The following is a 26,006-nucleotide window of genomic DNA, read 5'->3' as shown; positions in this document are numbered from 1 at the left end:
GAGCCTTGTGACTGCCTGGCGTTGCTGATCAGTACGTACTGTTTCCTGGTCCTTGCTGTGCGTACAGCCACTCCTACAGGTGATTATAAAATCCATTTCCTCATGAAAATAACTCACTAGGATGTTTGGTTACCAAAGTAGAAAGAAAATTAAGAGCCCCCCCCCCCCCACACACAGAAGCAATCATAATTCCAAACTTACGGATTTGCATAATTCCAAACTTACGGATTTGCAAAGCGTTGTAAAGACACCCGTTTTGAAGACCAAGGGCACATTGTGTTTTGAAGAGCCAGACCCTGTGGCACGCCACCTTTTATAACTTAATTGCCTTTATTGCTGGACATCCTCATCATGAGCCAACTACCTAGTGTGTCCCACCCAGTTTTCATATACCTTGTTCTGTGAGGAGCCGAGGACCCACATAATGGAGGAGGTGATAAGAGATCAACCAGCTGCCTCACGTGGTTCGGGCTCCCTTGGCCCAGATTGGTAGAACTTGTTTGCAAATGAGAGTGCCAGCCCCCTTTGATCATTGTGGAGAAGCAAGGTATGCTAAAGGCTGAAACAGGCAAATGTCCTCTTGCAAAAGGGAAATGAGACAAATGATATACAATTTAGACTTATGATGTTAATATTGTTTGCAGGAAAATTCCCGAAGGGCTCGTCGAACATAACTTGTGAGCACTCACAGTTAAATGAGGCAGTCCTCGACGTCCACCAATAATCTACGGATAACAAGTCATACCCAAAGCAGATTGTGCAGAGGCAGGGGATGTAAATTTCACCAAGGTTTCTGCCAAACTCTTTAACATTCCTAATGAGAAGTATGGGAAATGGTAGACTGGATACTGCTGCAGTTAAATGAACTCCTAACTTGGGCAACCTTACTCAAGGCATGATCAGTAGCTTGGTGTCTGTCTGGGAGAGAAACCTCCTGCCATTTCAGTCATGACCTGAGTGCAGAGAGGGGTAGAATGCTCATCAGGCATTGAGGCGGCACAAAGATGGGAGGGAGAACAGTGTGGAAAAACTCAGAGTACTTGAAGTCCTTGACCACCTTGGAAAAGCGGCCATTGCAGCAGTACCTGATTGCATTTCATTTGTACCCAGTTCTCTGCTACTGTTATTATTTGCATTTTACAGAGAGGAAAATGAGGGGTCCTTCCACTGGTGAGTGGCAGAGTCCGGCTTCAGGCCCTTTGTCGGTGTTGAAGTCTGGGCGCTACTCATATGCCTTACAGCTTTCCTGATGGTATTTGTAATTTAAGTCCCAGATGAGCCAGATGTAATGCACAGGATGGTGGAAACATGGTTCATGGCAGCATGTTTGAAAAGGCTCTAGTCACTGCCGACACACATGTCTGTCTCTACTCTCTTGTTGTACTTCACTGATAGACATTACTAACTGATCCCAGGACCCTTTCCCGTGGAGTCCCACCTCATAATACGTCCTAATTCTGTAGGCAGCCACTGCCAATAGATTAAGGTTGACACAAGGGATGAAACAGATCTCCTGGATATAAGGGGCCATGGTTAGCTACATGCTTACAAACCCAGGGCGTTCTTGGACCCTGTCAACATGAACCTCGTCTCCAGAAATGAAGGGGGTAGTGGGAGCTCTGCCCTCCCTCCAGAGGTGTTAAGTGCAGCGCGAGTCTTGCATTCGGTATTAGGAGGTCTGTTTTCAGAAGGACATCAGGAGCCGGGACAGTGTCGGTATGCAAGGGAAGGGGACGATGGAAGAAAAAGCTGAAAGAACTGCATGACCTTGGTGATGAAGAGGTGTGCAGGGGACACATCGAGGGGGTCACAGTAGAGGCTGCTGGGGCACAAGAGATCTCTGCCTGGCCCCCAGTGGCAGAGCTGACCCAGGGTGCCCAAGTCACAGGGAGAGAGGTCTCAACTCAATGGAAGGAAGAACGTTCTGAAAATTAGGGCTCTCCAGAAATCTGAGAGGCAGTGTTGATTTCTTCTCACGCTGGTATTTGCACTGAGCTGGCCCTCCAGCCCCGGGGTTGGAGTAACGATTTGTGGACTCTGAGGAGGGCTGAACCGATCTGCGATCTCACATCATACTCTCCCGTGGCTGATCTGTGACCCTTGGATGACATAGAGGGCAAAAGGAACCAGGATCTGGGGGGGTCCACAGACCCCAGGGCCAAGCTGACAGCACATAGATACATACCCCTGTTAAACGGTGGCACATCTCATGGGTTATTTATTAAACAAGCTTATTTTCAGTGTTTTACATCTGTTCAATTCATTCAGTCCTTCCAGCCATCCCTTGGGTTAAGTACTGTCATTCTTCCCATTCTACAGATAAGGAAACTGAGGCACAGAGAGGTTAAGCATCTCACCATGTCCTGGAGCTTATAGGTGGTGGAATCTGAATTTGAACAGGGAGGCCACACCTTGGAAGCCACACTGCTAAGCCCTGGGTCCTCTGGCACTGAGCTTTAGCACCTTCAGAATGCTGTCCCGTGCACTGGTTTCTCTTCAGAAAATTATGTTAGGGTGTGTTTGGAAGTAGGATAGTTTGTAATAGGCTATTTGTTGGTGGCTGTGGGATATTAAGTGCGGAGAGGTTTGAGGGCGGTATTAAAAGTCTCCAGAGAGGAGGCAGTTGGGCTATCCTAGGAGGATGGGAATGAGCCCTGAGGAGAAGGGTGTCTGTGTTTGGAGGGGCAGGCACCAGCATGAGACAGGGAGGAGGGAACAGTGAAGACAGCAGTGGAGCAAGGAAGGGGAGAGTGGTGAGCCAGGGACACAGCGGGACAGGGGCCCCCTCACACCTGCTGGATGTAGGCCCTCGGGACCGGGGCAGGGCCTCAGCAGGAAGTGACTGTGACCAGGGGCTTAGGAGGTGGAATCTGGGGGTGGTAGCAGCATCATGGACAGAGGAAAGGTGGTGACAGGCCAAAGGTAGGCGCTCTGCCAGAGAGCATGCACCCCGGCATCTGTGAAGCCAATGACTGGCCGGGATATGGAGGAGAGGCAGGGCCCCTGCTGCCCCCTAGGGCATGGGCCTCAGAGGTTCCGCCCGGATGTGCAGTCCAAGTCTGCAGCTTCAGTTCAGGCTTTCAAGGCATAAATCCTGAAGGCAGCTTTGTCACAGGTGAGGCAAGCCACCAACCTCCAGGTGCCCTCAGTCTCCCCATCTGTGTAATGGGCATACTGATTTGTCCTCCCTCAGTGCATGGTCAGGAGGATTAAAACAGACAGTGGTGACCTCTGGTACTGGAATGAGATGGGTCCAGACTCTCTTTTCCATGCTCCTGTCTTTGAAATACAACCCAATACCTCGGAAATTATTCAACAGACAAGCAATGAAAAGACTATGAAAGCCGGAAGCTTAGCACTCGAGGAACGTACACAGAGTGAAGTCCTGGTTTTCTTTTTACCTCCCATGTATCCTGGACTGAATACCTGGACCGTCAACGGACGTAGACACACAACCCACGAGCTGCCTGCTCTCTCTGGCCAATGGGCTGGGAAAGGCAATGGCCTCACGGGGAGCCCTCACAGCCGCTCCATAAGCAGGATGTGGGGGGCTGGCTCATCTACCTGCAGCTGCAGCAGTGACCCCTCGGTCAACCCGACACCTGCCTCCTAAGCAGGACACAGGTGAGCAGCCAGATGTGCTGGCGGCAGCAGCAAAGCCCTGTGTCTGTCTCCCCGCCTCCCCCTCCCCCCCCACGTACGGGCATAAGGAGACCCAGGCCCTGCAGTAGCAGGCAACATCAGGCGAGGGCCTTCTGGCCCTGTGGATGTCACCGTCTGACCTGAACTGAACAGGAACTGAATCAGAGCCCTGGTGGCACGAGGGAAACAAGGCAGACCGGAAGAACATTGTGGGGGCCTGGACACTAAAGTGTCATTGGCACTGAAGCTCACAGAAGTGGGCCAGCACCTGCACAGTAAACCCAGGCAGGATGACTATCTGCTAAAATGGCCATTCAGGAAGATAGGTGTTGGCAGTTCCTTTTCAAACTGATATTTACTTCAAGATCCAGGGACTGTGCTCTGGGGCATTTCTCCCAGGGAAAGAAAAACTTATTTTTACCCAGAAACGTACACATGAATGTTTGTAGCAGCTTTTCATCATAGTAACCCCAAACTTGAAATTACCCAGATGTCTTTCAGCGGGCGAATGGCTACACCAGTGGGGGTACCTCTACGTTATGGACTACTACTCAGCAATGCAAAATGAATGGGTTGTGGATGCACACTGCCATTTGGATGAACTTCAAAGAAATTATACTGAGTGAAAAAAGGCAGCCTTAAAAGGGTGAACATTGCATGATTCTATTTACCTAACGTTTGTGAAATAACATAATTATAGAGATAAGGAACAGGCTAGTGACTGTTAGGGTTTAAAGGATGGGGGGAAATGTGAATATGGCCACAAAAGGGTAGTCTTGTGGTAATACTCTGATTTTTTATAAAGATTTTATTTATTTGAGAGAGTGAGCGTGAGTGGGGGAGGGGCAGAGGGAGAGGGACAAGCTGACTCCCCACTGAGCACAGAGCCCAATGCAGGGCTTGATCCCAGGACCCCAAGATCATGACCGGAGCTGAAGTCGGACGCTCAACCGACTGAGCCACCCAGGCACCCCGTTGTGGTAATGCTCTGATTTCTTGACTGAGCTGGTGGTTATAGGAAGCTGAATGTGTGATAAGATTGCACAGAAGTACACAGTGAGAGTGTGCATGTAGAACTGATGAGATCTGAAGAAGCACTATGGATTGTACCAAGGTTCATTTTCTGGTTTTGACATTGCATTATAGTTATGATGCCAGATGTTACCATAGCAGGAGCCTGGGTGAAGGGTGCACGAACCTCTCTGCATTTTTCTTTTTGGTCGCCTATGCACCTTTAATTATTTCAAAATTTAGAAGTTCAGAGTAAGATCATTCCTTGAGGATCTTTTAAAAATGCAGATGTCCTGGGGCACCTGGGTGGCTCAGTTGGTGAAGCATCCTGACTCTTGATTTCAGCTCGGGTCATGATCTCGGGGTTGTGAGATCGAGCCCCCGCATTGGGCTCCATGCTGGGTGTAGAGCCTGCTTACGATTCTCTCTCTCTCTCTCTCCCCCTTAGCCCCTCCCCCTCAAAAAACATTAAAAAGCAGTTGTCCAGGCTGCACCTCATTCCAATTAGATCAGCATTTCTGCAGGTGGGGTTTTTCTGAACTTCCTTAGGTGTTTCCAACAAACAACCAAGTTGGGGGGCCTGTACTCATTCACATGAGCAATTTCATTATCCTTGCCTTCCTCCTGGCCATCGTCATGGCAGCTACGGGCTTGCATTGTGTCGCACACTGTTTGAAGCTGTCCACATCCATTCATCAGCTCTGTTCACCGTCAGTAATAACCGCTCTCCTTCATTCACGCCCATCAGTCAATGGCCTTTTCCATGTGGGCAGGTGACTGTCTGATGACCCTGGAAGCATCAAAAACATGGGGTTCCTGCATTCTTAGGCAGCCACACTCATTTTGCAAAGGAGCCTCAGTTGTCATGGGTTCCGGTGTGGTGCTGTCCCTTTGACTTTCTTTTGTAGCGACAGAGAAAAGGCCCCTGGAGATGGTGACCACCGGCATTCCCTGCTTCTGAAGAGCTCTATACATTTTCAGAAGGAGGTCAGGATGAGCTGGCTTTGGAAAGCCTTCACTCTTTGTGGTCTTTGGGGTTTCGCACGTCTCTTCCTCTGACCCGGAGATGCTCCTTTACGGTTTGGACACCTGACTGTGCTGCTGCTGGGTTATGGTGCCTTCTGGAACCAGGGCAAATGGAGCAGGGAAGATGGGGAGCAAAAAGGTGGGCCCTGGGCCCCCCCGGACTTGACCAGCCGTGGATATAGCTTGTAGGCAATTCCACTGGACACTGGGGTTGACTCAGAAAGAAAGCAAGATGTGGCAGCAGAGAGAGTCCATACCTGTGTGGGTCAGTGTGACTTTGTTTGGTTTCATGGCCCCGGGGGGCGGCAGGGCCTGTTATCTTGTTCCAGGGAGTGCTGACGCAAGCAGCTCAGTCTATCACTGTTTCCACCACCTTCGGCTCACTCTCTCTCTGTCTCCCTCTCTCTGTCCCTTCCCCCACCCCTCCTGCCGCCTCCAGCAGTCTTCCTTCCAGTACCCTAAAAAGAAAAGTCTTGGCCACAAAAAAAAAAAAAAAAATAAGTGCTTATATGCCTGTGACACTGGTAAGACCAAGTCTGCGTTGAAGCTGGAGGAGGGTGAGGAAGGGAGGGAAAGAAAACGTATGAAATCTTGCACAGCAGTGAGGAGGGCCACCACATCACCCTTCTGGGGGCCAGGGGGGAGACATCCACATAGACGGCGGTGTGGCTCCCAGAGCCGGAATCCGCACTGATGTGATACGGCGCAGGCGGAGTGTGAGCTGGTGATCTCCGGAGCGTGGTCCCTGGGGTCTAGTGTTTCCACCCTGCCCTGGCCCACCTTCCCTCACCATCCCCTGTACCTCGGCCTCCTTTTATGCATGAAGGATCAGCATGTTGGTTCTGTTTCCTAAAGAATGGGGATTGTCTTGAAAACCTCAAAATGGCGGGTGGGGGGAGACAACCTATGGTATTTGTAATGGATGAGCCTTCTGCTGCCTCCAATGAAGTGACACCTCTTTGACATCTTATCTGGAGGATACGGCTTGGGTGTGGGGAGTGGCCAAAGATGAGGACCCCCGGCCGGCCGGCCCTTGACAACTCCTATTTCAGACCAGTGAGTTTCTGCTCTGTCAGGCTTGCCCGATTTGATGCCGATTCCCTTCTCTAAACATAAGTTGGAAGCAGACATTTAAATAAAAGCCAGTATCAAAATTATTTTTTTAAAAAGGAACATGGATGGCAGGATACTTGGTACCCTTTGCTATTTCTGTCTCTCCCCTGCGCCCAACCCCCCTTCACTCGAGAAGTGTGACAGAGCCCCACCAAGAGCTGGGTCGCATGTGGCTGAAGGGGAGGGAGGGCGAAGGGGCAGCCGCTGCCCGGGCTTCAGCCCCAGAGACCCTGAAACAAGGGGGTTTCTCTTCTCTGCTGCTTTCTGCCCAGGGCTGCACATTCTGGAAGCTATGGGACCTGCCAGAACCACCCTTTATTGACACCGAGGGGCTTTTTTGTCTGGAACACCTTTCCTTTTACATTTCAGATGGGATTCTGCGGGGAGGGCCTCTTTTCCTGTTTTAATAACCCATTATCAACTACAAAGTTGCCGCTGGTAAAAATATCAATTATCGCTTATGCAATCCTCCTGGCATTGCTTGAAACCGCATTCCATCCTCTTAACATGATAGTTGCTCTGAGCCAAAATTCAGAGAGGGTTTGAGGACAAGCTGTGTACACAGTTGTTAAGACGGCCAGAGAAATATATTTTTATCCTGTAAATTGAATGCCAGTTAAGCAGCAGTGATTACTGTAAGAAGCTGTAATTTATAGTAGGGGAAGTGAAGATTTCTTTTTTAAGATAAAAAGTATTGCTTAAGAAGAGCCTCGAAAAAATAAAGGGAAAAAGAAATAGCAGTAACGGAGCCCCCAAGGTCTCAGTTGTATTGAAATTTCTCAAACAAATCCTTGGTGTTAGAGAAACAAAGATTCTCTATGTACAGTGTACCCAGAATGCTTCACGGAGAGTCCCACAAACTAGCATCGGATAATTTAGCAATAGGGTGATCACCGTTCCCAAAAGTTGTTCCTTAGAATCTTCACCATCAGGGTAAAATTTGTAGATGGAACATTTGGGCCTTGGACTTTGAGTGTGTCCAGAATCTCCCGACAGGAATGCCCTCCCTAGGTCTTGCCCCCCAAAACTGGGAATCCAGGCAGAACTAATGTATCAGTGCTCTCCGAGAAGGCGGGCATGGGGTCTGGGCGTGGAAGCTGCACCAAGGCCCGTCTGTGCTCAGAATAGGAAGAAGCTGTGGGTGGGCCCCTGCCGCCACATTCACGGACAGGATGTGTCTTAGAAGCAAAGTTCTTAGCGCTGGAGGTACACCGGACTCAAAACTTGGGAGCCCCTGAAAAATACAGGTGCCTGCCACAGCCTCAGGAATCCTGATTTACTCGGTCGGAGGGGGTGCCCAGGCATTGGCACTGGTCAAAGTTTCCCAGGTGATTCTCACCTGCAGCCGGTGGGGGACACGTAGTAAAAACCATCAGCAGTGGCTATCAGGTGTGTTCCTTGGACCAGCAGCTTCAGCATCCCTGGGGAACTTAATAGACTTGCAGATCCTTATCCCTTGTCCTGCCACCCTCCCTTCCGCCCCCCCCCCCCCGCCCCCCCTTGGACCTGTTGAATCAGAAACTCTGGGCTGGGGCCAGCCATCTGAGCTTTCGCAGGTCCGCGGTGGGGATTCTAGTGTGCACTGAAGTCTGAGAACCACCGGTCAACACCGTCACAGCAGTTCTAATGCACTTGAGAACCGCCTGGGAACTTTTAAAAATCTGCTGCTCAAGTCGTGCCTCCTACCAGTGAAATCAAAACCTCTGCTGGTGGGAGCCAGGCCCCAGCATTTTCCACGGATTGCCAGGAGAGTCCACTGTGCGGCTGGGTGTGAGAACCAGCGCTTACAGAAATGGTGCCAGGTCCCTCTTGGTCGTTAAGACTGTAGGATTTGTCTCTGAAATTCTCCTCGGTCTCTAGTGTTAAATTTCATCAGGCAGGACATAACCTGCCTTAGAGCGGGAAAGGGATGATAGAGACCCTATTGTTCCTGATGGGAGGTGTGGCTGCCTGTTCTGATTTTTTATTACACTTGCAGGAGAAGGGGCTCCCAGGAATTCTGTGGGAAAGTGGTGCTCTCAGACTCACCCTGTCACCTAAATATAGCAAAGAGACCGTAGAGCCATGAGGGTAAAAGCTTTCAGGAGAAACTCTTAGAGACACTCAAATTGGTTTTGTTCAGTCTATTCTATCAATTAACTAACTTATCAGCACCTTCTGTGTGGTTAGCACCATGTGGCCAGGCTGTGGGGAGGCTCTGGGCTGGCGAGGTGTAGAGAAGAATGACCAGTCCCACCTTCAGGGAGGCCTTGAGACAAGGACCATGGTGCATGGGAGTTCAGGCTGGAGGGATCCCTCTTAGCTGGACAGGGTCAAGGGCTACTACAGAGAGGTAGTAAGAGGCCCTGTAATCTGGGCCTTACGTGAAGAGGAAGATTTCAGCCTGTAGGGAGAACAGGAAATGGTGTCCACATAGAGGTGAAGGGCACGGGCAAAGGCCCTGGGGTCTTGTGGGAGTCGTGTAAGTGCCTACTGTGGGGCTGGGGTCATTTGGGGCTACACCCCTCTCAGGCCTGCTGACCCATGGCACGCATTTCACAGTGCTGGGAGGTAATGTGAAGGAGTACACATGTCTCCCCCACACCCCCAACCTGGCCCCCTGGGCAAGGTGGAAAAGGCCGAGTCCAAATAATTAGGCCATAAAGCCCCTCCTGGTGTGTGGCTTTTAAGGAAAGGAAGGGGGTGATGGTCATTAGGAGCAGGAAGCAGCCTATCCTTAGGGTTTCTGCTGCCTGGAGCATCCTGTGCCCTTTGATGTCCCTGAGGGGTCTTTGAACTTTGAGAAGCTGCAGGTTTTCCCCTGGGGAAGCAGGTCCCTCCTGCAGGTCAGCTAATCTCCTCCTCTGCACTGCCTTTGAAGGGGATAGGAATTGCTGGGGGCTGGTTTCCAGTGCCCATTAAAACAGCAGCCCCTAGAAGAATGAGTGATGGAGATTGCCACTGGGGTGAGGGGTGGGCAGCAGGGGGCTAGGAAATTACTGTGGGGGAGGGGAGACTCAGTTTTCATCTCCTACCCCTTTGTATCTTTTTAATTTCTACCGTACACTTATTTTAGCTACTCCAAGCCAGGCCTTCTCCTATCGGCTGAGAAACGCCCCCCACCTTGAGAAATCAGGCAGTTGTTACTGTTTGTGATTGGAAGGCTTATTAAATCCAATCCTTCTAAGCAATCAGTTGCTAAGTCTAGGCAGAATTGGAAATAATCATGTTTACTTAAGGGATGTCAATGGTTAAAAAGGAAAAAAAATGTCATCATTTTCTTCCTTTGTGGGGGGCTCAGGAGCGGGCAGTGCAAGGGGAGGCCAATAGAAAATAGTGAACGTAGAGCACTTCTTCTAGGTAGATCTAAAAGATAGTCATTTGAGAGCTGACTCTGAGGTTTTCCAACACTAAACCAAATTTTATCCTCAAGTCCATAGAGGACCTTTGAAGCATTCCCAGTGTGATGTCTTCTCAGGCTTCTAGACACCATTGCCATCCCCGTTCACAGGCTGGGTTGGATGAAGGCAGAACCTGGAGGTAGACCAGAAATCTGATTTCAAACCAGAACACAGGAGACCCTTGGTTCCTAGAAGTGCTTGCTCCTGTCAGCAGAGAGGTATAGGGTGGGCATCTCTCTTTGGGCTCTGGTTTCCACACTGGCTCAGACAGAGGAGCTTCAAGAGCCCTTAATATCTCAAATCCTGTGGCTCTGTAGAGCCCAGGTCTCAACTAAAAAAAGAGTCAATATCCTGAGTGGCGATCTCCTAGCGATACGTTTTTAATGTGCAAAATTTTCAAGTACCATAAAAGGAGAGGATGGGTAGATATCACAAAAATTTCAGGGCTCCCCGCCCTGACCCCACACTCTCTGAGTCATTCTCAAACCTTACCGTGCCCAGCCAGCATTTCACGGCTCTGGTTATGTCTGTCTCCCTCTCCTGCCCTTGCCCTCTGAGCCTCAGATATTTATGGGAAGGCTGGAGGGTAGGGTGGATGCTAGCGATGTCTCAAATGTGTGCTTCAGGTAAGAGAACTGGGAAGTGTCCGGAAGGAAGGGGACCGAGTCTGCACCCCCTCCTGAATGTCTCAGTCCCCAGAGAGCAGAAGTGTGGTTCCTTCAAACTGGGCCCAGGAAAACGCTTGGCTGCTTCCCAGCACCCGTTCTCCCCAAGGCCATGTCCTTACTCTGTAAGCCCCTCTCCTCTCTCCTCTCTGCATACGCTCTTACTGGCAAGTCCCTTTGCCCTGAGAGCAGACCTTGAGCTCCTCCGGCGCCTCTTGACTTTCCATTGCTATTGCCAAAAGGGATTTTTCTAGGTAGTCCACAGTATTCTGAGGGCTCACTGTCAGCACCCTCCTGCCCCAAACTTCAAGACAGCCACTCTTGGCATGGGTTAGCAGGTCCCATCCTTTGCTCTCCTTTGGACGTGGGGGCAAATTTCATCCTCAAAGGGCTGGGCCATACATTCAGGTTCAGAGTAGAGACTGCCCAGGCTCAAATTATACTTGACCATTTACCAGCTCTTTGACCTTGGGTGGGCTTCTCAATTTCTCAGTTCCCTCTCTCTTCTCATTTCTCTTACCTGTGAAGTCGGGACAGTATAGTGAGTTAGCAACATGTAACATGTACTGGCACAATGAAAACCCTGTTCCTCTGCTTTTTCCAGGCGCTCCCTCCTGCTTGGTCGGGACACCCCCCCATCTTATTGTATCTCCTTTCCCTGTTCCCACTGTTAGTGTCCTATTCAGCACCCGTGTCCAGGGAGAGACCCACCTTGATTTGCACCTTTGATGGGTGTCCCGTGGGCACATGGGTCCTTAGAGCCGTGCCTGGTATGTGACAGGCATGGAGTTGGTGTTGGTAGATGAATGAGGGCATGATCAGGGTATCAACTTAGGTCCTTCAAACCCTCTGGGCTTCCCTGGCTCACACCCGAGTGAACAGCAGCCTTCGGCTGACACAGGAATAGATGAGTCTCCACCTCTGGTGAACAGAGCCTGCACTTTGGTGCCGTGAGTTTTGCCCTCCCTTTGCCCCATCTGCCACCACAGTGCCCAGCCCACCCTCCATTTCCTCACTCCTCTGGATGGATGTGCTGACTGTTAAAATGCAAAGTGCTTTGGGGGGGGTGGGGGGGGAAGGTTCCTCTGAATCAGGGACACAAGGGGGACAGGTGGGGACACTGGATGCCAGTGGTGGGGAGGGAAAGAATCACATTTTTCTCCCTTCTCTACCTCACTGCAGAGGGACCAGGAGATTTGACCTTCGCCCCCAAAGTGCTTGCCTCGGTCGCATTCCACAGAGGACAGCAACATAGGATCGGGGCTGGCTGTATATTTCCCTAAAACTCGGATATCACTCTCCATTTACATGTCATTTTTGCCATCCATTGTTAACTGCTAGTTCCTTTTTGATTTCTGGAAGGTAGGATGTAGTAGCCCGGGATTTGCATCTTTGGAAGGTTTTAGCTGTCCTTCCATTTCCTGCCCTAGTCCAGCCCCGATAGAGTAATTACTCTTTAGACCAAGAAGCATAAAACATATGCTTCTCAGTCTCACCCAATCTCCCAGTTTCCTTTCACAAAGTCACTGCCATGATAAGGACAGTGTTCTGTTGTGGCCGTCTTTCCTTGGCGGGACCTTGGGAGAGCATTTCTTAAAAGAGAAATGCTCTGTACTCAACTTTTCTGTTAATGTTCTTGCTTGCTAAGCCGGGCACATGGTCTTCTTGTTGAGCTACCCTGGAACCAAAGTTCAGGGTTGGTTTCCCCATCATTGCAGAGCCCCTTTGGCCGACTGGGAAAAGCGAGGAGCTGAGACCCACTTATGCTGCATCAGCCTGCATTCGGAACCCTTCCTGATGCTAGCAGTCCAGAGACCCAGAGGGGGTCCTGCAGGACTGGCCAAGGGGGTCCTTGGCATCACACAGGTTGGGAATCAAACATGAGCCAGCCGGAAGTGAGAGCAGAGTTTACTGAAAATGTAGAGAGAGCAGATACAGATGGAGTTGTCTGGGAGACTCCGGAGCATGAGTGTCACCTTTTTTGGGGTCTGGGGGTTTTTACTGAGGACAGTGGTCTGGTGTAAAGTCCCCTTAGGCATCCAGGAACCAGTTAGAACAAAGACAAGGGCCCAGGTGTTATTCCTTGGAGCCGGGGGTCTTGGTGTTGAGATGTTTAGCGCCGGTGGTCTGGAATACACATATGGTAGCTTTGTCCGGTCATTCTTGCCTGGTCCTTCCTTAGGTGTTATCTGTTCCAGAGACATGAACTCCCTTTCCCTCAAAAAGAGGACACACGCTGTTTCCACCATGAGGCATGTATGCAGTGGTGTGGGGGTGCAGGTCCCAGCAAAAATAGGAGGAAGAAGAGGAGCAAAATGCAGCTTTTATGGAGTCCTTCAGTTTCTCTACTTCATTCCCATGTCCCACACATGACTCCATCAAATACAGCCAAGCCAAATGAAGGCCCACCATAGCCTTGAAGGACAGGAATCCCAGTGAACCATCGTGCAATTTGGGAGGGTGGGGGAACAGAGGGAGCTCAGACTTGTCGATGCTGCCAGCACCTGGAGCTGATGGTGTCTACATGCGGCTCATAGCATTCTGGGCTTCAGCAGGTCTGCATTCTAGGCCCAGAGCAGGCAGGGATGACAGCTCTGGGGCCAGGATGGCATTCACTATGTCTGTGGTTAGTTTTAGAAGAGCTCACTGCTTTTGTAGTCTTCTTTTGAAATAAAAAGATTTTTTTTAATAAATTTTCTTCTGAAAAGCAAAAGAGAGCCTCACAGACCTTTTCAGCAGTAGAATTATCTCCTTTGCTCTGCCTTACTGTATCTCACCATTCACTTTTTTAATTAGCAAAGGCACATTATCTTATGTCATTCTTTGACTCAATTGATCTGACACTGAGAATGCCCCAGATTTAATTGCACAGAGGAGGTGTCCCTCTTTCTGTTGGAGATTATGTATGCTCTTCATGCACCTCATTGTCTAAATCAATTTAGGCCCACATTCTTTCATTTTCTTGGATGCTGTGTAAAGCCTGCAGAGAGGGTTCTTCTAATACAGGTTCTTCTAATACATTCCGCTCCAGCCCTGGGTTTTAGAGGGCTTTTCACAGATGGCATCATCAGCACAACCATCAGCAGGTGGAAAAAACTAGACATAAATGAAGGGCATACAAAAAGTCACTATGAGATAACCTGTGGAAGTTTCCCTTCTCTAAATGTCCATGGCTTTTAGCTCCTAGTATCTACACCTAGCCACTAATTCTTTTCCAGGTGTGTCATTGGGTTGTCTTATTTCTCCCTGAGTCTGTAATTCTGTAAGTAATTTGTGGGTATGGATATAGTCTTATACCAATGTGATGACATCCACAGCTCCCAATGATGGTATTCAAATTAGTTCAGTCACGTTATTGCCTACACCTGTATGGTCCAGCACGGTAGCACTCACCCACAGGTGGATCTTTAAATTTACCTTAATTAAAATTTAATAAGATAAGAACTTGAGTTCCTCAGTGACACTAGCACATTTTAAACACTCAGTGGCCACCTGTGGTCAGTGGCCACCATAGTGGACAGCACACACAGAGATTTTCCTTCATTACAGGAAGTTTCATTGGACAGCATAGGTCAGCACTTATTGATTTATCTGTGATCACCGCCAGACTGTGAGCTTCCTGCAGGCGGGACTGTGTATGCCATTCATTGCCGTATAACTGGTGCCCTGAAAATGCCTGGTACAGGGTCCTGTTCAATTAGCTCTTACTGAAAGAGTGAATAGCAACTCCACCTTAAGTTGCATTCAGTCTTCTAGATTGAGAATCATGAAATGATTACATCCTGAACTGGAAAACTTTTCATAGTCATCTGGTTCAAGCCCCACACTTCCCAGCTAAGAAAACAGGCCTGGGATGGTTGAAGCCTTGTGTCAGGTCCCCCAGCTAATTGGGGCAAATCTTTAACTCCAACGATGACCTCTTTCTCCTTGGACCATCACTCTGTCCACTACGTCAGACTGTCTTAGTGTTTACTTTGAAATGGCAGTGAGGAAGTCCTCTTCAAATGATTATTTAGAAGATGTCCTTGAGTTGATCAAGTATACTTACCTACAAGCAATCTAGAGCAGATGTATTCAGTGTGTATGTATTAAAAACATTTCCATTAGACTTGGGACCAGGGTAGAGGTGCCCATGTGGTTAACTAATATTTCCCATTGTTTTGGAAGTCTGCCAAATTTCATAAGGCAAGAAATGAGGTATAAATATTGAAAGAGAAGAGTCAAAGTGGTTGTTATCTGCATGTGGTAAGAGAATCATCCGACAAACTGTTGAAACCACTGTGTTCACATTGGTGCCAGTCATAAGATTCATATATGATAACCCATGGCTTTCCTGTACACAGGCAGATCGGTTACAGAAGAATAAAAAGCAGACCTCATTCACCACATCTACCAACCATGTGGAATACCCAAGAATGAGGCGAATAAGAAATGTGAGACCTTTTTATATAAAATAAAATTTGCCAGGGGTCATTCAAGAAATCCTGGAAAGATAAACAGGTGCCTCTGTCCTAGGATGGCAAGACTCAGAATTTCAGTGATTCTAGTTCTCCCCAAATTAATCTGGCTATTCAGTGCCGTCCCAAATGAAAAGGACTTTCTGTGGAACTCAATGAGCCGAAAATCTAATGGGAGCAAGGTTCTTAAAATACCTGAGATAATTTGGGGGTGGCGGGGAAAAGCTAAAGAGAAGAAGGAAGAAGAATGACTCTTGACTCATTCTGCTTACCTTATCAGAGGTAGAGTTTTTTTTCTGAACACTCTGTAGCCTTTCCGTCTGAATCAGTGCTGTCACCCTTGGGAGGCAAATCCTTATTCCACTGATGCAGCTGCAGCTCTAGACCTCTTTGGAATGTTTGCCTGGAGTCCCCTTCACACACTCCCCTCCCCTTTTATAGAATGTCCTCCCAGGTCAGAAGTCAACATCACTTTGTAGATTTTTTTTTTCTTGGTTAAATTTTCAAGCATCATTTGATTCCAAGTCTGTGGAAGTAACGACACACATGTTTGCATGCATCAGCTCTGGATGCACTCATAGAAGGCTTGAAGGAGCGAGGGCACTGTGCAGAGAAGGCTGTGAGCCTCCCAAGGAGGTGCCACTCATTTGTTCATGTTGGGGACCATCCCATCATGGAGTTGCCTTATGTTTATGAGGCAGAGGAAGGACACCTCCAGGTAGCCTCTGTTCTGTGGGCTGGCGGGCTGCCATATGGACCTAGATGTTCATGGGCTGCTTTTATTTTCCAGCCATTTCTTGAGCCCTGCCCCGTGCCCTGCCCTGTTCTGAGAGCTGGTGGAGCAGGGAAGGGGGGCCCGTCTCACTGTGTGAGGACCATCTTTGTCAGGGGCAGGCGGGAGCAGAGGCACCTGGGCTGATGAGTCAGGAAGAGTTATCAGAGCCAGAAAACAGCCTTTCATGAAGATGGCAATAGCTTCAGTCCTCCAGGCCCCGTGCCTTTACCAACCCCTGGCTGCTGGATGCGCAGGGAAACGAGCAAGAGCCTGACCTGCGGGTTCAACCCTAGATCTGCTGCTGGGAGATGAAAAGGAACGGGAGGCGGTGCCACGGACCCCCAACTTCATCCTCTTGCTTCGGAGGTCAACACATAGCACACACCAGGGGTCATCAGCCATTATCCTTCACAGGCATCCTGGGGTGTCTGCGGGCTTGGATGGGATGACTGCCTGCCGAGAGCAGTTGGGCTTCTGAGGCTCCCACGAGGCTGCTGTTCGGGGGTCTCACACTTGCAGTCACCACCTTCCCTTGGGCGTGGTACTCCCCACTTCCCTCATGAACTTGGCGGCTCTCTGAGGGCACCCGGGCTTGCGGCTGGGGGGGCTGCCATTTTCCCTCACTCAGACGTGTGTGTGTGTTTTCCCATGGACACCTCACTTCTGTTCCTTTAGAATACAGACTCCGTGAAGGCAGGGGCACAGCCTGTGCCAGCACCTAGACCAGTGGCTGGTCGGGGAAGGCATTTGACAGATGTTTGTAGAATGAAGGAACAAATAAGTGAATGACATTAAGAATGTCATCCCTGTGCAGTCATAGATGAGGAGAAGGGGGTGTAGAGGCAGGATGCTCTCTCAGGAGGCAGGGCTGGAATTCTCATCCCGATCAGTGTGACTCCAAAGCCAGGACTCTCAAATGTAGCACTTGCTTCTGCATGAGAAGAGGAGCTTCCTATCATCTCTCTTTTTTTCTTTCTCCTTTGGGTATGTTATTATCAAAAACTTCACCTAATTGGCAGATTCTTTCAGAATTCATTTTATTTCAAGAATCTTTTAAAAAAATTACAAGGGGCATCTGGGTGGCACAGTCAGTTGAGAGTCCAACTCTTGGTTTCAGCTCAGGTTGTGATCTCTGGGTTGTGGGATCGAGCCCCACGTTGGACTCCACACTCAGCGGGGAGTCTGTCCCCCATCCCATGCTCACGCACGTGTGCCTTCTCTCAAATAAATTTTTTAAAAAAATAAAAAAGAAATTACAAGATGGCAAATATCCTAACCATACACACACACTCACACACACAGTCAGACTTTCATTTTGACAATTCTTGAGAGAAATCCAAATCTTAATACACTTTACTGAATATGTACAGTTTTTGGCATGTCTACACATCTGTAATCTACTAGAGTTGAATTGAGTCTACTCATAAACAATCCACTTTCAGAAAAAGAGAAATTGTTTTTTCCACATAGTATTTTTAAAATTTTTAAAATTTTAATTCTAGTGTAGTTGATATACAGTGTAATGTTAATTTCAGGTGTGCAATATAGTGATTCAGCACTTCCGTACATTACCCTGTGCTCATCACCAGTGCCCTTCTTAATCCCCATCACCTTTTTCAGCCATCCCCCACCTACCTCCCCTCTGGTAACCATCAGTTTGTTCTCTACAGTTAAAGAGTCTGTTTCTTGGTTGGTCTCTCTCTTTTTTACCCTTTTTTGTTTGTTTGTTTCTTAAATTCCGCATCTGAGTGAAACCATATGGTATTTGCCTTTCTCTGACTTATTTCGCTTAGCATTATACTCTCCAGCTCCGTCCGTGTTGCTGCAAGTGGCAAAATTTCATTCTTTTTGTGGCTAAATAATATTCCATTCTGTATATATACCACATCTTCTTTATCCATTCATCTGTCAACGGACACTTGGGCTGCTTTCATATCTTGGCCGTTGTAAATATTGCTGTTATAAACATAGGGGTACATGTATCCCTTTGAATTTTATCTCTTCGTTTACATATTTTCATTAAAACTATCAAAAAATTGGAAGCCAGCTGGGGCTTAAAGCCAGCTGCTGTGTGTGCACATGTCCAAGCAGAGGGGAGTCTGTGGGGGAAGGTTCTGGAAGGGGTGAAGCCTCATCACTGAGCGGCTCGGTGCCTGCTCTGGTCTACCTGGCCTGGAAAAATAGTCTCGGAAAAAAGAGGCAGGCTGGCAGCGAGGAGTCTAACCTGGTGTATGACCTTAAGTAAATCTCCCTTAGTTTTACAGCACCTGAAGGGGTTCATCAAGAGTGGAGGAAGTGTTTGCTTCCTCTGGAGGCTGTGAAGGTATAATTGGAAATAAAAGTGAAAATACTCAACTGTTTGTACGGCGAGATTCTGAAACAAGAATAAAAGGTGAAAATGATACCAGCATTACCTCTAAAAATCACTTTTCAGAGGTGCCACATCAAGGCACCCGGCACCGAGTCCATCACACCCGATCTTCCTCCTGCCGTGGGGATAAAATGTTAACGTCACCTGTCAAGACTTCGTACCTTGTGCCCGTGTTGAATGAAAACTGGGTGTTGTGAAACAGCAGAATCACCCTCAGCGTGATGCTGGGCTCATGGAGGGCAGCCCTGAGACTCCTGAGGGAAGGGCAGCTACCCAGCTCTGTCACACTCACTGAGGGCGGGCACGCTCTTGCGCACACAAGCGTACACGCTCAGGGACCAGAGCGAGGGGCACCGTCACCCAGGCCACGCTCCTCCTCTCTTTTCTTTTTCTCTCTTTACCTCTCTCTCACCGTAGTTAGTTGAATTTTTGTTAAATGAAAAATTAACAGCCCATTTGATGTGAATCTTCCGTGTGAATAAATGCACATGCGTGCATGCGCACACCTACGCAGTCCTGGGCAAGACTGAGGAGAGGACAGACCTGACTCAGATACCTGACCTCAAAATCCCTTATGTATCAATTCAAGAACGTGAGTGTTTTCGTTCCTTGAGTGCTCTGGCTAGGGAAGAGAGCGGCTTATACTGTACAGGTCTTGTACAGTATAAGTACATCTTCACCTACTCCGATGTAATCCGCTACAGCAAAGCCCATTTCACACCAGCACTCTATTGATCATGATTTGCCCATTGGTGATTCCGAATTTCGTGGCGTTTTAGGATAATTTTTCCCGCGGTGATCCTGCATGTGTAGGAGGTTAAGCTGAACCTGTAGGGACCCTAGATCTACTCTGGTGGTTGCACGAGGCTGATAGGCTCATTTCCCTGTGCACAACCAAAAACAAACAAAGACTTCTCTCTGGTGAGAGGATTTTGATGTGATCACTGCCTACTTGTTTGGTTCTCCTCAGTGGGCTTACAGGTGACGATGACAATTTAGCCTGTATAAGGGAGTGCAGCCTGTTACCCCTAGTGACTTTCAACACGTGTAGGTGACATTTCTGAGTACCTGAAGATCGAGGGCATAGCGTGGTTCTTGGCAAAGAAGTACTGACAGTTGAGAATTTTCCTCCTAGCATAAAGCCTGGGGTGTTGGTTATTATCATGTTAAGTAATATTAACTAATACAAATCTGCCTCTCATTTCCTAGAAACTGCCCTGAGCCATCCCTGTTACTATAGTGTCAGTGAGCATTTCCTGAAAAGGGACTGTCCATCTGCCCACAGAGTTACTAGGATAGGGCCTGGGCTGGCTGAGGACCCCTCCAGTGGAGAGGCCACATCACCGGAGCTTTTGCCCTAGGTTCCCAGGCAAGACTACTTTGAGGGGAGGTGTGGGACCTGATTGCATCCTGATGTCAGAATCCCAAAGCTTCTGGGAAACAGACAGGTAGGCTTAGAGCCAGGTAAAGCCAAAGCTTTCAACATGGCAGATACACCAAGCCTAGAACACCCAGCCCTCTCCATGGTTTTTCAGGATTTGGGGTGAAGCTAGGAGGGGGTAAACATTGTAGGGATTCTCTTAGAACCCCCTCTGTGGTATATATTGGATTTCCTAAAGCAAATACAGAAGCAATGTGTTATTTGTTTTAAGATAAAAATCAAACTGAAGGCCATTAACTTGTTAATTGTGTTTGATAAATCTGGGTCACGTGTGACATGAGGCCTGCCTTTGTCCTTAACCCACTGTTACTTAAAGTTAGAATCAGCATGTGTGCTTAATGCTACCTGTTTTTGTTCAATATAATGTTGCCAGAAGTAATAAATGCCCTGGGACATAAACCTAAAACAACATACATTTCTCAGTCAAGAGATCCCGAATTTAATCTAAAAATAGCCTAAACAGTAGTTTATGTAAACCTCAAATATCAAGACTCCCAGCCCAATGCTAGTTCACCAAACTGTAAATTTATGAGGCACTTAGTTAGCATTTGAACATTTTAAACCAGATCATGCCTGATCTGTGTTAGACACAGCCTCCAGAAATCCAAGAATCCCACTCTTGGCTGATCTTGCTGACTGGAACATTCCTTGGGGAAGTCCTCTTCTGAGGTTGGCGTCCTGAAACGCTCACATAACATACTGTGCAGGCGTACAGCTATGGATGGCATAGAAAGCTTTTCTAAACACTGTTTTAAACATAGTTTTGTCTCCTGAGAGACCAGGCCCTCTGGCCAGCAGGGCCTGGCAGAGCGAGCAAAGAAGGCTCTTTCATTTTACAACCAACTTGATCACCAGAGAAAACTTAGAAGTGGTCACAAAGGAAACATTCCTCCATATGTGGTGAGGCCACTCTGCCAGGGCTTGGATCTCCCCCAATTGTGGTTTCCCAAACAGCATCCTTGTTGTTTGAAAAAAACCATCTGGTGGCCACTCCAGAGATCCCAGCCCGGGATGACGGGAACTGGCTTATAAAAGTGCAAAGCCAGATGAACAACTGACTCACGGGTTGGTTCTCCGTAGGATTGGATTCTCCAAGGTTGACAACAAAGCATTTTCACCTGGTCTGCATACTGTGCTTACACCTTGTCACCGAAGATGGGACGGAGCCACATTTTTCACAAGACATTTTATTTCTATCACCCCTACACACTGAGCAGAGTTCACTGAAATCCATCAACATTTTCAGAAGATCCATTTGAAAACTCTACCGGTAGTTTTATTTAAAGATCTCAAATCAAACTCTAAATCAGATATAAGATGACTTTTAACATCCTCTGGTATAAATGCATTTGAAAAACCAATTAGTTCCTTCAAAAGTTAACACAAAACAAAGAATTGATAGGTAGATAGACAGACAGACGGATGGCTATAGATAGCTGTAGGTAGAGATAGATAACAAGCAGGAAAAAGATAACCAGAAAAGCTGAGCAATGGTACTGAAAAATAGGACTCATTCAGCGAAGTGACTACTAGAAACATATCTAAATTATTCCTATTGGTCTGACTTCTCGGACAATCTCTTGGCTCTTCATTTCACTTGAATTGGATGGCTACCTGGCCTCTTGGTAGGAGGGCAAGACTGAGTCTAGCCAGAGAAAGCTTGCGTCGTTCTGTTGAACAAGCCGCCACTGCATTAGACTTAGCACCCCTGTAAGGGATATGGATTCTCCGATTTGGAGGTGCTTTCCCCCATATTAAATAGATAATTCGTTCAAGAAATTTGCACAGAGGGCCTGCTCTGTGCCAGTCACTGGTGGAGAAGCTGGGATAGAAAGCTGCCCCAACACTAACTGCTAGGATAAATGAGGCAGAAGAGAGAATCAGCGGTATAGAAGACCAAATGACGGAAAATAAAGAAGCTGAGCAAAAGAGAGATAAACAACTACTGGATCACGAGGGCAGAATTCGAGAGATAAGCAATACTGTAAGACGAAAGAACATTAGAATACTTGGGATCCCAGAAGAAGAAAGAGAGAGAGGGACAGAAGGTATATTGGAGCAAATTATAACAGAGAACTTCCCTAATGTGGGGAAGGAAACAGGCATCGAAATCCAGGAGGCACAGAGAACCCCTCTCAAAATCAATAAAAATAGGTCAACACCCCGACCTCTAATAGTAAAACTTACGAGTCTCAGAGACAAAGAGAAAGTCCTGAAAGCAGCTCGGGAGAAGAGATATGTAACCTATAATGGTAGAAACATTCGATTGGCAACAGACCTATCCACAGAGACCTGGCAGGCCAGAAAGGACTGGCACGATATATTCAGAGCACTAAACGAGAAAAATATGCAGCCAAGAATACTATATCCAGCTAGGCTGTCATTGAAAATAGAAGGCGAGATAAAAAGCTTCCAGGACAAACAAAAACTAAAGGAATTTGCAAACACAAAACCAGCCCTACAAGAAATCTTGAAAGGGGTCCTCTAAGCAAAGAGAGAGCCTAAAAGCAGCATAGACCAGAAGGGAACACAGACAATATACAGTCACAGTCACCTTACAGGCAATACAATGGCACTAAATTCATACCTTTCAATAGTTACCCTGAATGTGAATGGGCTAAATGCCCCAATCAAAAGACCCAGGCTATCAGATTGGATTAAAAAACAAGACCCATCGATACGCTCTCTGCAAGAGACTCATTTCAGACCCAAAGACACCCCCAGATTGAAAGTGAGGGGGTGGAAAACCATTTACCATGCTAATGGACACCAAAAGAAAGCTGGGGTGGCAACCCTTATATCAGACAAATTAGATTTTAAACCAAAGACTGTAATAAGAGATGAGGAAGGACACTGTATCCTACTTAAAGGGTCTATCCAACAAGAAGATCTAACAATTGTAAATGTCTAGGCCCCTAACATGGGAGCAGCCAATTATATAAGGCAATTAATAACAAAAGCAAAGAAACACATTGACAGCAATACAGTAATAGTGGGGGACTTTAACACCCCCCTGACTGAAATGGACAGATCATCTAAGCAAAAGATCAACAAGGAAATAAAGACCTTAAATGACACACTGGACCAAATGGACTTCACAGACATATTCAGAACATTCCATCCCAAAGCAACGGAATCCACGTTCTTCTCTAGTGCCCATGGAACATTCTCCAGAATATATCACATCCTGGGTCACAAATCAGGTCTCAACCGGTACCAAAAGATTGGGATTATTCCCTGCATATTTTCAGACCACAATGCTTTGAAACTAGAACTCAATCACAAGAGGAAAGTCGGAAAGAACTCAAATACATGGAGGCTAAAGAGCATCCTACTAAAGAATGAATGGGTCAACCAGGAAATTAAAGAATTAAAAGAATTCATGGAAACCAATGAAAATGAAAACACAACTGTTCAAAATCTTCGGGATGCAGCAAAGGCGGTCCTGAGAGGAAAGTATAGCAATACAAGCCTTTCTCAAGAAACAAGAAAGTTCTCAAATACACAGCCTAACCCTACACCTAAAGGAGCTAGAGAAAAAACAGCAAAGAAAGCCTAAACCCAGCAGGAGAAGACAGATAATAAAAATCAGAGCAGAAATCAATGAAATAGAAACCAAAAGAACAGTAGAACAGATCAACGAAACTAGGAGCTTGTTCTCTGAAAGAATGAACAAGATGGAGAAACCCCTGGCCAGACTTATCAAAAAGAAAAGAGAAATGACCCAAATCAACAAGATGATGAATGAAAGACGAGCGATCACAACCAACACCAAAGAAATACAAACAATTATAAGAACATATTCTGAGCAACTCTATGCCAGCAAATTAGATAACCTGGAAGGAATGGATGCATTCCTAGAGATGTATCCACTACCAAAACTGAACCAGGAAGAAAGAGAAAACCTGAACAGACCTATAACCACTAAGGAAATTGAAGCAGTCATCAAAAATCTCCCAAGAAACAAAAGCCCAGGGCCAGATGGCTTCCCAGGGGAATTCTACCAAACATTTCAAGAAGAATTAATACCCATTCTCCTGAAACTGTTCCAAAAAATAGAAATGGAAGGAAAACCCCCAAACTCGTTTTATGAGGCCACCATTACCTTGATCCCCAAACCAGACAACGACCCCATCAAAAAGGAGAATTACGGACCAATATCCTTGATGAACATGGATGCAAAAATTCTCACCAAAATACTAGCCAATAGGATCCAACAGTACATTCAAAGGATTATTCACCATGACCAAGTGGGATTTATCCCTGGGCTGCAAGGTTGGTTCAACATCCGCAAATTAATCAACGTGATACAATGCATTAACCAAAGAAAGAACAAGAATCATATGATCCTCTCAAGAGATGCAGAAAAAGCATTTGACAAAGTACAGCATCCTTTCTTGATCAAAACTCTTCAGAGTATAGGGATAGAGGGTACCTACCTCAATATCATAAAAGCCATCTATGAAAAACCTACAGCAAATGTCATTCTCAATGGGGAAAAACTGAGAGCTTTCCCTGTGACGTCAGGAATGCGGCAGGGATGTCCACTCTCACCACTGCTATTCAACATAGTATTAGAAGTCCTAGCCACAGCAGTCAGACAACAAAAAGAAATCAAAGGCATCCAAATCGGCAAAGAAGTGAAACTCTCACTCTTTGCAGATGATATGATAATTTATGTGGAAAACCCAAGACTCCACCCCAAAACCGCTAGAACTCATACAGGAATTCAGTAAAGTGGCAGGATATAAAATCAATGCCCAGAAATCAGTGGCATTCCTATACACCAACAACAAGACAGAAGAGAGAGAAATGAAGGAGTCGATCCCATTTACAATTGCACCCAAAACCATAAGATACCTAGGAATAAATCTAACCAAAGAGGCAAAGGATCTGTACTCAGAAAACTATAAAATACTCATGAAAGAAATTGAGGAAGACAGAAAGAAATGGAAAAACTTTCCATGCTCATGGATTGGAAGAACAAATATTGTGAAGATGTCAGTGCTACCTAGAGCAATCTACACAGTCAATGCAATCCCCATCAAAATACATCCACTTTTTTCAAAGAAATAGAACAAATCATCCTAAAATTTGTATGGAACCAGAAAAGACCCCGAATAGCCAGAGGAATGTTGAAAAAGAAGAGCAAAGCTGGCGGCATCACAATTCCGGACTTCCAGCTCTATTACAAAGCTGTCATCATCAAGACAGTATGGTAGTGGCACAAAAACAGACACATAGATCAATGGAACAGAATCGAGAGCCCAGAAATGGACCCTCAACTCAATGGTCAACTCATCTTTGACAAAGCAGGAAAGAATGTCCAGTGGAAAAAAGACAGTCTCTTCAACAAATGGTGTTGGGAAAATTGGACAGCCACATGCAGAAGAATGAAACTGGACCATTTCCTTACACACCACACACAAAAATAGACCCCAAATGGTTGAAAGACCTAAACATGAGACAGGAGTCCATCAAAATCCTAAAGGAGAACACAGGCAGCAACCTCTTTGACCTCAGCTGCAGCAACTTCTTCCTAGAAACATCGCCAAAGGCAAGGGAAGCGAGGGCAAAAGTGAACTATTGGGATTTCATCAAGATAAAAAGCTTTTGCACAGCAAAAGAAACAGTCCACAAAACCAAAAGACAACCGACAGAATGGGAGAAGATATTTGCAAATGACATATCAGATAAAGGGCTAGTATCCAAAATCTATAAAGAACTTATCCAACTCAACACCCAAAGAACAAATAATGCAATCAAGAAATGGGCACTTCTGAATGAACAGACATTTTTCCAAAGAAGACATCCAAATGGCCAACAGACACATGAAAAAGTGCTCAACATCGCTCGGCATCAGGGAAATCCGAATCAAAACCTCAATGAGATACCACCTCACACCCGTCAGAATGGCTAAAATTAGCAAGTCAGGAAACAACAGATGTTGGCGGGGATGTGGAAGGGGAACCCTCCTACACTGTTGGTGGGAATGCAAGCTGGTGCAGCCACTCTGGAAAACAGTATGGAGGTTTCTCAAAAAGTTGAAAGTAGAGCTATCATACAATCCAGCAATTGCACTGAGTATTTACCCCAAAGATACAAATGTAGGGATCTGAAGGGGT

The 26,006-nt window shown here is 47.0% G+C and overlaps 1 protein-coding gene across 1 annotated transcript in view; it reads left to right on the top strand.

Annotated features, from left to right (window-relative positions):
* The window catches only part of ADAMTS17 (ADAM metallopeptidase with thrombospondin type 1 motif 17), a 354,066-nt gene that overhangs the window by 154,433 nt on the left and 173,627 nt on the right, over positions 1–26,006 (top strand). The gene's annotated exons all lie outside the window — the stretch shown is intronic.

This window comes from Eumetopias jubatus, unplaced genomic scaffold, assembly GCF_037043125.1.
Source record: "Eumetopias jubatus isolate StellerSeaLion01/CBP00866 unplaced genomic scaffold, mEumJub1_p1.0 scaffold_7, whole genome shotgun sequence".
In the NCBI taxonomy this organism is placed as follows: domain Eukaryota; kingdom Metazoa; phylum Chordata; class Mammalia; order Carnivora; family Otariidae; genus Eumetopias; species Eumetopias jubatus.
This window is presented reverse-complemented; position numbering and strand designations above follow the sequence as displayed.